This window comes from Anolis sagrei, chromosome 3 (genome assembly GCF_037176765.1).
Source record: "Anolis sagrei isolate rAnoSag1 chromosome 3, rAnoSag1.mat, whole genome shotgun sequence".
Taxonomy (NCBI): domain Eukaryota; kingdom Metazoa; phylum Chordata; class Lepidosauria; order Squamata; family Dactyloidae; genus Anolis; species Anolis sagrei.
The window spans coordinates 74,919,127-74,930,279 of NC_090023.1; positions in this window are offsets into that span (position 1 = coordinate 74,919,127).

Consider the following 11,153-nt stretch of genomic DNA (forward strand, 5'->3'; position numbering starts at 1 on the left):
TAAAAGCCTAATTTTAAAACAAAATAACATTTATCACTTAAGACCCACCAAAGAATTGCAATAGCCAAATTTAGGTTTTCTGATATTAGCATGTGAGATGTGGAATTTAGGATTCAAAGGTCAAGAACGTATTTGCAACTTCACCAGGGTACCCAAGCTGGAGATCTGCTGAACAATGGTTACCCTATTTCCTTCTCAGTAAATACACCCAGATAATGCCGGACCCAAAGGTTACCATTTTTGCACTCCCTCCAGCTACAGTAGTGTGTCCTTGCATCTTCCACCTGCTATCACTTAGTTGGAGGAAAGGCGTCTGGATTCATCCTTGTGCAATATCCTCCAAGCTCTTGCTCTGGCATAACCCCTCAGTTATGCCACTATTAGCCACCATGATGTCAACCCTTATCTTTAAATACAGAGGAACTTCACATTAGTTAGAAATACACAATAATATATATTTTTCTAAGTATCTCCATTAAAATTTCCACTTCCATAATTACATAGGAAAAATACTCCCTCCTACTATTTTCATTACCTATATATATTACCTTGGGTTGAGTCCCACTATAGAAGTGGTTCTCAACCTGGGGTCCCCAGATGTTTTTGGCCTACAACTCCCAGAAATTCCAGCCAGTTTACCAGCTGTTAGGATTTCTGGGAGTTGAAGACCAAAAGCATCTGGGGACCCCAGGTTGAGAACCACTGCACTATAGTAATTGGGACTTACATCCAAGTAGACTGCCTGATATTCTGCATAATATAGATGATAAAGAAATATTTAAAATGTTCACACTTACGCAGCAAGGCACTGCTCAGCCCTACAATTAGGAAAATGGTGAACACCAAGAATACTTTTTTTTCCATGGCAGGTTCTGTGTTCAACTTCCACAAAAGAAAAGATGGTGATTCTAGGGATGAAAATCGTCCAAGAGAGATTTATGATATATATACAGATCCTGTGTGTTCACTTGGTTTCATAGCATATTTGCCTAAGGTGTTTTCTCCTTTTTTGACAAACCCATTGTCTTTATTCTTTTCTGATTACAATAGAATCATTAACGAATTTACCAGCTTTGCACTGACTGCTCATTCTTGATATCAGCTTTAAAGCACACCAATGTAGATATTAAACTTTGCTAAAGGCCTGTGCAACAAAAGAAGTTTTACATTTACATTCTGCTTATCCTAAGGCTGGGTCCACATTTTAGTGTAGCATGGGAGTTAACTTTAAGATCACAAACACACCCTCTTGGGTGCAGAGTTTTCAGTGGTAAACAAGGTTAGATAAAAGTTTGGAGAAAAGTCATTATCCTAAGTAAGCAATAGAGGGGTGAATAAAACCGAAGTAAGGAGACTGAGAGACAGAATAAGAAAAGGGGCATGTGGAACACAAGTAGGTGGAAAGGACTTACAAATAATTAGATACTTAGTAAAACAACAACAACAACTTTATTTATATCCTGCCACCATCTCCCAGAAAGGACTCAGTGCGACTTACAGAGCACCATTCAACAGTGACATGAGAACACATAAAATACAAGTGGAATACATTTCAACATCTATAACAATAACAATATCAATTAATATAAAACAACACTTACAAAATATAAAAACACAACTCAATTTAAATAAAATGCTCAATACAACACAGCAATTGGTACTATTAAAATGGGCACCCCAGCCACAGATGAATTACAAGCAACGTTAAAGTGCCAGTGTCAATCAATTTGTTTGGTCAAATTGGTGACAAATTGATTGGCACTGGCACTTTGACATCACTTGCAATCTGACTGTGGCTGGGATGCCCAATGTATCATCCATTTTAATAGAAGCAATCGCTGTGTTTTATTTCTAATTTTGCTGGTGTCTTAAGTCATTTTTAAAGACCTGCTTGAAGAGCCATATTTTCAGATCCTTCTGAAAACTTTGCAATGTGGAGACATGCCTAATTTCCCTGGGGAGGGCATTCCAAAGCCAGGGGTCACCACCGAGAAGGCCCTCTCCCTCGTCCCCATCAACCGCATTTGGGACGGAGGTGGGACCGGGAGAAGGGCCTCCCTGGCAAATCTTAGAGCCTGTGCAGGTTCATAGGGGGAGATGTGGTATCAAAGATAGACTGGACCCGAACCATGTAGGACTTTGTAGGTAATAATCTGCACTTTGAATTGGGACTCAAAACTTGTCATTAATCAGTAGAGCTGCTTTAATAGGAACTGGAATGCCCCCTAAAGCTGACCCCCATTAGTAATCTAGCTGCCGACCTGTGCAATAATTGCAGTTTCCGAGCCGTCTTCAAAGGCAGCCCCATGTAGAGTGCATTACAATAATCCATTCTAGATGTAACTAAGGTGTGAAGTATTTTGCAATGGATATTGTGCCATGATCAAATGAAACACACTTGATATTAATAAGAAATAAAAATATTTGCAGTGAATTCCTGTTTTCCTATAGTAAAGATTAAACATCTTTATATCCCATTTGTGGCACATTTTTCTTGTCTTTTTCTGATCTTAAAAAAGGTCTAATAATAGTGGGGGCAGTGAAGCTGATCTATTGTTTAGTAAAAAAAAAAACAACAAAAAAACCAGATCCAAGGCACAAAACCCCGTCCTCAAAATATCTTCCGTACTTTGGACAGCTTTTCAATTCAGAAAAATCCCCAAAGCAGATGCACTGCTTAAGTGACACTAAGAGCTGCCAGTCCTACCACTTTTTTGTTCTTTGATACCTATCAGGTCCTTGCTTGTTACCTAGCACAATTCATTATTGTCTGCAAGTGCTGGCAATAGAATACAAAAATTAAAACACTAAGAAAGAACCCAAAGAAGCTGTTTCTTGAAATGCCCACTTCACTCAATCTAATGATAGGGTTGACCTTGAGTGCTTAGTTGCTGTTAAAATCTGGTATTGTGTGGGTCAAAGGTATTTTGCAGACTACTTCTTCCTTTGCTTTCTCTTTCTTTTGAAATAATTGCTCAGTCTCAGAGGTGGTGATGATAGTAACATAGACCAGGGCCTTTTCAGATGTTGTAGTGTGCAGGATTCTTTTGTCACTGGTTTCCATGGCTCCTGCATAAGGAGGCAATTAATTTCACTCTTCCTTTGAAATTAATAGATATATATTTTATTCAAGCTCTTGGATATATTTGTCAAGGTCAGGGGTTATAGGACTACCGCTCCTATCATTCCTTACCATTGACTATACCAGCTAAGACTGATGACACCTAATATATAACGAAATCTAGAAGGTCAAAAGTTGCCCACAACTGGTCTAGCTACGAGCTATCCTCCTATTGCTTACTAGGCTTGGGCGGTTTCGTTCGTTAATTTCGTAATTCATTATTAATTCGTATTTAAATTAGCTTACGATCCAATATTGAGCCATGCAGGAATAGTGTGAGGAGTAATTAAGATTCGAAACAATTTTTTCAATTTATTTCGTAATTATTTCATAATAATTTCGAAATTATTTCGTAATTATTTCGTAATTATTTTCGCATGTCTGGTGCAAGTTTTATAGTTGTTGTTTGTTTTATCACACCAACAGTCAACAACAGAGGGAGAGGGAAGCTTCAGAAGTTCCTCCTGTCCCATTTGGAGGTTTTTTTAGCATATTGCGCAATCTCGTCCGCCATTAACGAATCGATTCATAATTTTACGAAATTTCGTAAATTTCAAAAAATTTTAAAGGAAAATTTCAGAATTATTAAAAAAACTGAAACGCAAGGGCCCCCTAAAAACAAAACGAGTTTAGAACCAAATTTTTCCGTGGTTACCCAAGCCAATGCTTACATTTCATTTGTAAGGTTTTTTTATTTCATTTTACTTGGAAGCAGCTTTTGAAAAACTGGTATAAACAAAGGCTTGCATGAAAATAAATTAATTTAGGTTAAACTAAACTTTACAGAGGTCTGTTTCTGAAGATGGCATCCCCTTGACTTGGGTACCCCCCAAATCAATCACAGTTCTTCAGTATGTAATAAAACCAGTGTTTAAGCCTCAATTCCTGGTATGCCTTTTCATTCCAAAGTTAAAGTTATGTACTCACAATAGGTCTGGCTTGTAGATACCTGGAACCTTCCCTAAAGTTAAACAAAAAAACATGGTTTTCCATCTGTGAAAGATTGTTATTTAGAAAAGATAGATAACTGGCCAACACATGTGAGTCAGTGCCAGATGCAAAAACTATAGCGCCACTGTACCACATTGTTTTGCAGTGTAGCACCTTTTGCTTTGAACAGCATCTTTGCAGACAGCCAATTCTCTCACACCAGAAGCACAAGTTGCTTCTGACACAATAAAAAGACTGCATAACATTGCAACATAAGGTACATGGTTTCAGGAGATAAAACACAAAGAGAAGAAGAAAGGGGTATGGTAAGCTTCACTCTTAGCTCCATAGGGTATATATATTTTACACCCAATCTGTCCCCAACAGTGGCAGTGTTATCTAAATCCTTGTAGTAAAAATAATATGTAATTATTATTATTAAAAAACAATTAAAATGTCAGATTCTAAACTCTTTTGCTAGACCAGGGATAGAAATAACACAGCTTTCAAGATGATATTGAACAACAACTTCTAGAATTCCTCATTACTGGCTATGCTGTCTAGAAGTGGTGAGATTTAGGCCTCTTCCCCACAGCTGAATAAAATCCCACATTTTCTGCTTTGAACTAGAATATATGGCAGTGTGCACTCAGATAACAAAGTTCAAAGCAGATATTGTGGGATTTTCAGCCATGATATTCTGGGTTATATGGCTGCGTAGAAGGGCCCTTAGAGTCTAAAAACATCTCAAGAGACCCATGATTTTATAGATCTAGATTATTCGCATAACCTAGGAGAATGGAGAAAGCATAATAGCTATTGTATCTCAGTAGAGTAACACACATGACAGTTAGGCTCTGATTTTTATAACTAAAACAGTCTTTATCAACCTGTTCCAGATAGGTTTGTAACAACACCCATAATCCATATCCAGCATGGCGATTGGAATTGTAAGCCAACTTCTTTGGAGGACATCAGTTTAGAGAAGGCTGCTTGAAAACAAAACATCCAGTAGAGTTATTTTAGTTACACAATGTCAAACTCAGGTTTCGAATCTTGCTTCCTTAGGTTCAATTGCATGTGAAGGGTCCAGGTCTGTTACTTGCAGTGAACACAGGCAAGGCATATTTACTGGACAAAATTAGGCCACAACTATCATCTGTGTATAGAGTTGGCACACACATAGGTCTGGATACATATATTGACTCGTCTGTTGTTGATTAGTAAATTTGAATCTCCATACTACTATCAGAATCCTTGGAATGTCATGCAAGGACCAGTTGTGCCTGTTCCTTTATGTTACAAATGCCTGAGACACTGGTTCCAGATCCATGAGACATACCAGCTGGCCCCACAAAGTTGTGACAATTTGTGAATATGAATAGCATAACACAATATGAATAGGGAAGAAGAGTGGGATGAAGTTTGGAGTGAACAACCTAGAAGCCTGTCCTGTACTTGAATATATTCTTGACCACACAACTAGAGTGAAAACCTTATGTGGGTCACTCTGCTCCATTGGCCAAACCAGACAACCAATAAATTCAAACCATGGTTTGAATCTATTGACTGGCATTTCTCACCACACCATGAAGACTCCCTCTCTCCTGGCCACAAGAGGCTCTGGGAAGGAGATAAGCACCAAGATGGGACTTCCCCAAGCTATACTCCCATGCCAACACATAACTGCAGCTACTGGTAAGTTGGACACCCTGTTTTCTACACTCTGTGGGCCCTTTTGTATCATCTCTTCAAACACCCAGATCCAGCAAGGTTTTTTTCCAGAAAGTATCAGTATTTTGAAAAAAGTATTCCAAACAATTCTCGTTATGGAAATTGAATTCGAGAGTGGGATCAGTGCTTAAAAAGCAGAAAATTGTCCAACTTGTATACCTGACTTGCCCAGAGTGGCTGAAAAGATTGTATCACTCCTACATGTTAGCAACAGTGACCTTACCAGGTTGCTAACTGGAGCAAATTATAGGGAGTACACCCCCCCCCCATTAAAACAGCTCTACTGCCTGCCGATAAGCTTCCGGTCCCAATTCAAAGTGCAACTTATCCCTACAAAGCCCTAAACTATTTTGCAGACAAGATCTTGCTACTTCGCCAGGACCTCCCTGCCACAATTGATACAGTGAGAGAACTTGAGACCCCGTGGCCACTTGCTGGGCCCATCCTCGACCGGTTCATCCCTCTGGATGCAGGGGCTGTCAATAGGCTCATAGCTGCAGCTAGACCGACCACTTGCTCCCTCGATCCGTGTCCCTCTTGGTTGGTGAAATCCTGCTTGGAGGGATTACGTGACCCTCTGTTGAAGATCTTAAACAGCTCCCTTGAGCAAGGAGTCTTTCCAGAGGGTTTAAAAGAGGCGGTTGTCTCTCCTTTGCTGAAGAAACCAGATTTAGATCCCTCGGTTCCCTCCAGTTACCGCCCAGTTTCAAATCTCTCGTTCCTGGGCAAGGTGATTGAGAGGGCAGCAGCGGAGCAGTTGCAGCAATTCCTAGACAACACAGCCAGACTAGATCCCTTCCAATCTGGCTTCCGTGCAGGGCACGGGACAGAGACTGTGCTGGTCTCCATCACGGATCACCTTCGATGCCACCTTGACCAGGGTGGGTCAGTGCTGCTCGTGCTATTGGATCTCACAGCAGCATTTGACACAGTCGACCACAATCTCTTGACCCACCGCCTTGCTGTTGCTGGAATCAGGGGGGCAGCTTTAAACTGGCTGTCCTCCTTTCTTCACAACCGTGGACAGCGAGTGGAGAGGGGAGGCCTGGTCTCTGAGAGGTACCCTCTATCTTGTGGGGTTCCTCAGGGAGCCATTCTCTCCCCTCTGTTGTTTAACATCTATATGCAACCACTTGCTCAGCTGGTTCGAGGTTTTGGGCTTGAGTGTTATCAGTATGCCGATGACACTCAGCTGGTGCTGAAGATGGAAGGCCGACCGGACTCTGTACCCGATTGTTTCCATCAGTGCCTCGAGGCCGTTACTGGCTGGCTGCGTGCCAGCAGGTTGAGGGTGAATCCAGCAAAGACGGAGATCCTATGGCTGGGTGGACCGGGCAGTGGGGACATCCATCTGCCCAACCTGGATGGCGAGGCGTTACGCCTGTCATCATTGGTAAAGAGTCTGGGAGTCCTTTTGGACCCTCTGCTGACAATGGAGGCCCAGGTCTCCGCCGTGAGCAAAACCGCCTTCTTTCACCTGCGGCAGGCTAGACGGCTGGCCCCCTACCTGTCCAGGGACGACCTAGCTACGGTGATCCAGGCCACGGTCATCTCAAGGCTGGACTACTGTAACGCCCTCTACATTGGCCTCCCTCTGTCGGTGAGTCGGAAGCTCAAGTTGGTACAAAACGCAGCTGCTCGGCTTCTTGCGGGAATTCCGATGAGATGCCACATAACACCAATCTTACTACAGCTGCATTGGTTACCAATTGAGCACCGGATCACTTTCAAAGTGATGGTACTCACCTTTAAGGCCTTGCATGGGCTGGGGCCAATGTATCTGAGGGATCGTCTCACCCTCTACCAACCCCAGAGATCCCTCCGCTCTGAGGACCAAGATCTATTGGAAGTCCCCAGTGTCAAGACCTTGCGTCTAACGGCAACCAGACGCAGAGCCTTCACAGCAGTGGCGCCATCAGTCTGGAATGCTCTGCCACCTGAAGTTCGTGCCCTGCGGGACTTACCAGCTTTCCGCAGGGCATGTAAGACATACCTGTTCCGACAGGCTTTTAATGTTTGATCCTGTTGTTTTTAAATTGTTTTAAATTGCTTTTAAACTTTGTTAGATTTTAGCTATTCTTGTAAGCCGCTCCGAGCCCCAGGGGACTGGCGGCATATAAGTTTAAATAATAAATAAATAAATAAATAAATAAACAGTTTGAGTCCAGCCTATCTTTGCGATCGCATCTTCCCCTATGAACCTGCTAAAGCTTTAAGATCTGCTGGGGAGGCCCTCCTCTCACTCTCATCTCCGTTACAAGCATGGTTGGTGGGAATGAGGGAGGGCCTTCACGGTGGTGGCCCCCCAGCTCGGGAACTCTCTCTCCAGGGAGATTAAATTAACGCCTACCCTGTCCACCTTCTGTAAAGACCTGAAAACTTGGATGTTTCAATGTCTCTTTGATTAATCGGTTCATCAATAGCCCTAATTTAATTATCTGGCTTTTGCACTCTACTACCAGCCCCATCCTGAGGTTGTATTGCACAAGCCCTTGCCCCATCCTCTCAGCTCTGAACACACCCATTGTCCAACTTGCTACTGTGCCGAGCTACTGGTTGTTGGTTGTTGGTGGTTTATGTTTTTATGATGTTTTGTATGGTTTTCGCTTTAATATATTGTGATGCAATATATTTTACAGTGCCATATTTTAATTCTGTTAATGGTCCCCATGTAAGCCACTCTCAGTTCCTTCATGGAAATGGTGGTAGGATATAAGAATAAAATAATAACAATAACAATAACACAAAATTCCATTTTCTCTGTTATCTATGGACATGAGTAAGACATGAGATGGTTCACAAGCCTACAAGTTTATGCCACAATGCTTTTAAAGCTAACACACATACAAACAAAGAGAGAGGGAGGGCAGCAACTTGTGAAATTTAACTCTGCCTTACATGTAGGAAGCACATCTCTTATTTCACTGTGCCTCCGTTGACTGTCATGCAATCATGTGGCAATACAGGTGCTTTACACTGTGGTTTCAGTTGTCAGCCTTAACTGTCACTTAATCAGCATGTTCAATAATAGAACAGAATAGAACACCAACACCCTCATCCTGAAATTTGTAATGGGTGCCAGGTCTTTGAGGTCTGTGGTACAGCTCCTCTACCCACAAAAGTTCCTCTTTCCCTCTCATTACAGTGGAGGAAGCTGGCCTTAAACCAACTGCATCACCTATGTCAAAATCAGACCCATGCTTGTCTATTTTTCTTTAGTAACCCAATAGGTCAGAATTTATTACTCACAGACATAGCTAATGATTGGGAAGGTCATAGTGCATTTAAAGAACAGATTTCTAGGTCAGGATAGGATAGCCTCTACATTCCTTTTCATAGGCACCACAGCCTTTGATCAGAAGAGTGGTGTCTCTTTAGCAAGCTGCAGATCTCATATGGTCTTGGAAGCTAAGTGGGACCAGCCCTGGTTAATGCTTGGATGACAGGCTGCCAAGGAATAATAGGTTATAGGTTTTATTTCAGAAGAAGGAACTGGCAAAACTCTTATTGCGTATTTCTTGCCCCCAAATAATAATATTTATTTATTTATTTATTTATTTATTTACAGTATTTATATTCTGCCCTTCTCACCCTGCAGGGGACTCAGGGCACATATACATGGCAAACGTTCAATACCATTTAGACATACAACATATATAGACAGACACAGAGGCAATTTAACATTCTAGCTTTTATGGATTCATCAGGGTATGCTTGGTTCCAGCCATAGGGAGGCTGCTGCTTCACTGTCCACTTGTGACACCAGGTCCTTCGATGGAATACTTCCTCATTCTTCTGCATGCTGCTGGAAGGTTTTATGGTGTCGTAAATTAGTTAAATTAGCCTCCCCACATAAAGCGGTACCTAAATTTCCTACATGACAGATGCAGCTGTCTTTCGGGCTGCATAGGTCAACAGCAAGCAAGACTATTAATGGTTGGGCACTTACTCCAACCCAGGTTGGCTTCGAACTCATGATCTTTCGATCAGTAGTGATTTAATGCAGCTGGCTACTAACTAGCTGTGCCATATGAAATTATGGGGTTGACATAGATCAACAGGAGGCTTGAAGGCACACACAAATTGTCATTTTTGGTGCCAGGATTTTGTTAAAATCCATTTGTGGGTTTTTTAAATACTTTTTCTAAAGCCATCTGGTTGTGATTCATGGATGGCTGAGTACGCTGTGAGTTTTTAAGTAAAGTCTACAAAATGCTTGGCGCTATTCTATACTACATTTGTCCTCTGAAATACATTGCTATACCTGCTTTATGCTGCATTGAATTTTTATTGTCTTATTTTTATATTTAACCATTTTTAAATTTGTATGATAGCAAAACAATAGTTATTGAGTGAAATATAAAGATAACAAATAAATCAGCACAAAATTAATCTTCTGAGATCATCAATTAAATTGAGTGCCTAGTCTTGCTTTACATACTGCACATTTCATGTATAAATTTTGCATATCAATTCCTTAGAAGCAGGTACAGGTGGCTTGCACAACACTGGGATGGCAAATTCATTCAAGGGTTCAGTCTGAACTTTAAATGAACTATTTACAAAACAGAGTGCAGAATTTTGGGTCTTTTTTAAAGTTGGGACTAAAGCCCAGAACAGATTGTCTGCCACACCGCCAGGGGAAATACCAGATGCTAATGCTCAGATGTTCTACTTAATTCCATGACACTTTTTTTGCTAGTTAAGGTGCTTGGGCTTGTTGCAATCTTATAAGTATTCCCCTAAATTTTCCTACTTGCTGGTAATCTTATAAGTACTCTCCCCCCCCCCCCATTTTATTTAACTTTTATATTGATTTTGAGTTGTTATTTTGTTGATTTAATTTTAATGTGGTTATTTGTTATATTCCTGTTTATTGTTTGCATTTGTTCACATTGTTGTAAGCTGCTACAAGTCCCCTCGGGGAGATAGGGCGGGATATAAATAAAGTTTACTATTATTACTTGCTGCTAATCTTAGAAGTAGACCTCTAATTTTTCCTACTTGATGTCATGTGTTAGACATACATCTTGGATGTATTCCTATATAACTTCGTTAGACAACCATGCTTTGTAATGAATTTCTCTTCCCTATAATCTGGTTTCTGCAGGTGAAGCTCGTATCATCTCAGTCTTTTCAATGAGAAGCAACACATTACAAATGTCTGTAAGGAAGTCTAATTGATAACTCAACTGTGTGGAACTGTATGTTTATGCCAAGGATTTGTGAGTGGCTGAAAAAAAAAACCTTGCCAGCCCTTTTTTTAAAATAAAGCCCAGGTTTGGGTTGGGGGTAAGGACTAGAACCCATGTGGAAGCCGGTTATTTAAGCCCATTTCTGCATGAGTTTAGTTGTGTCTGGTGGATCC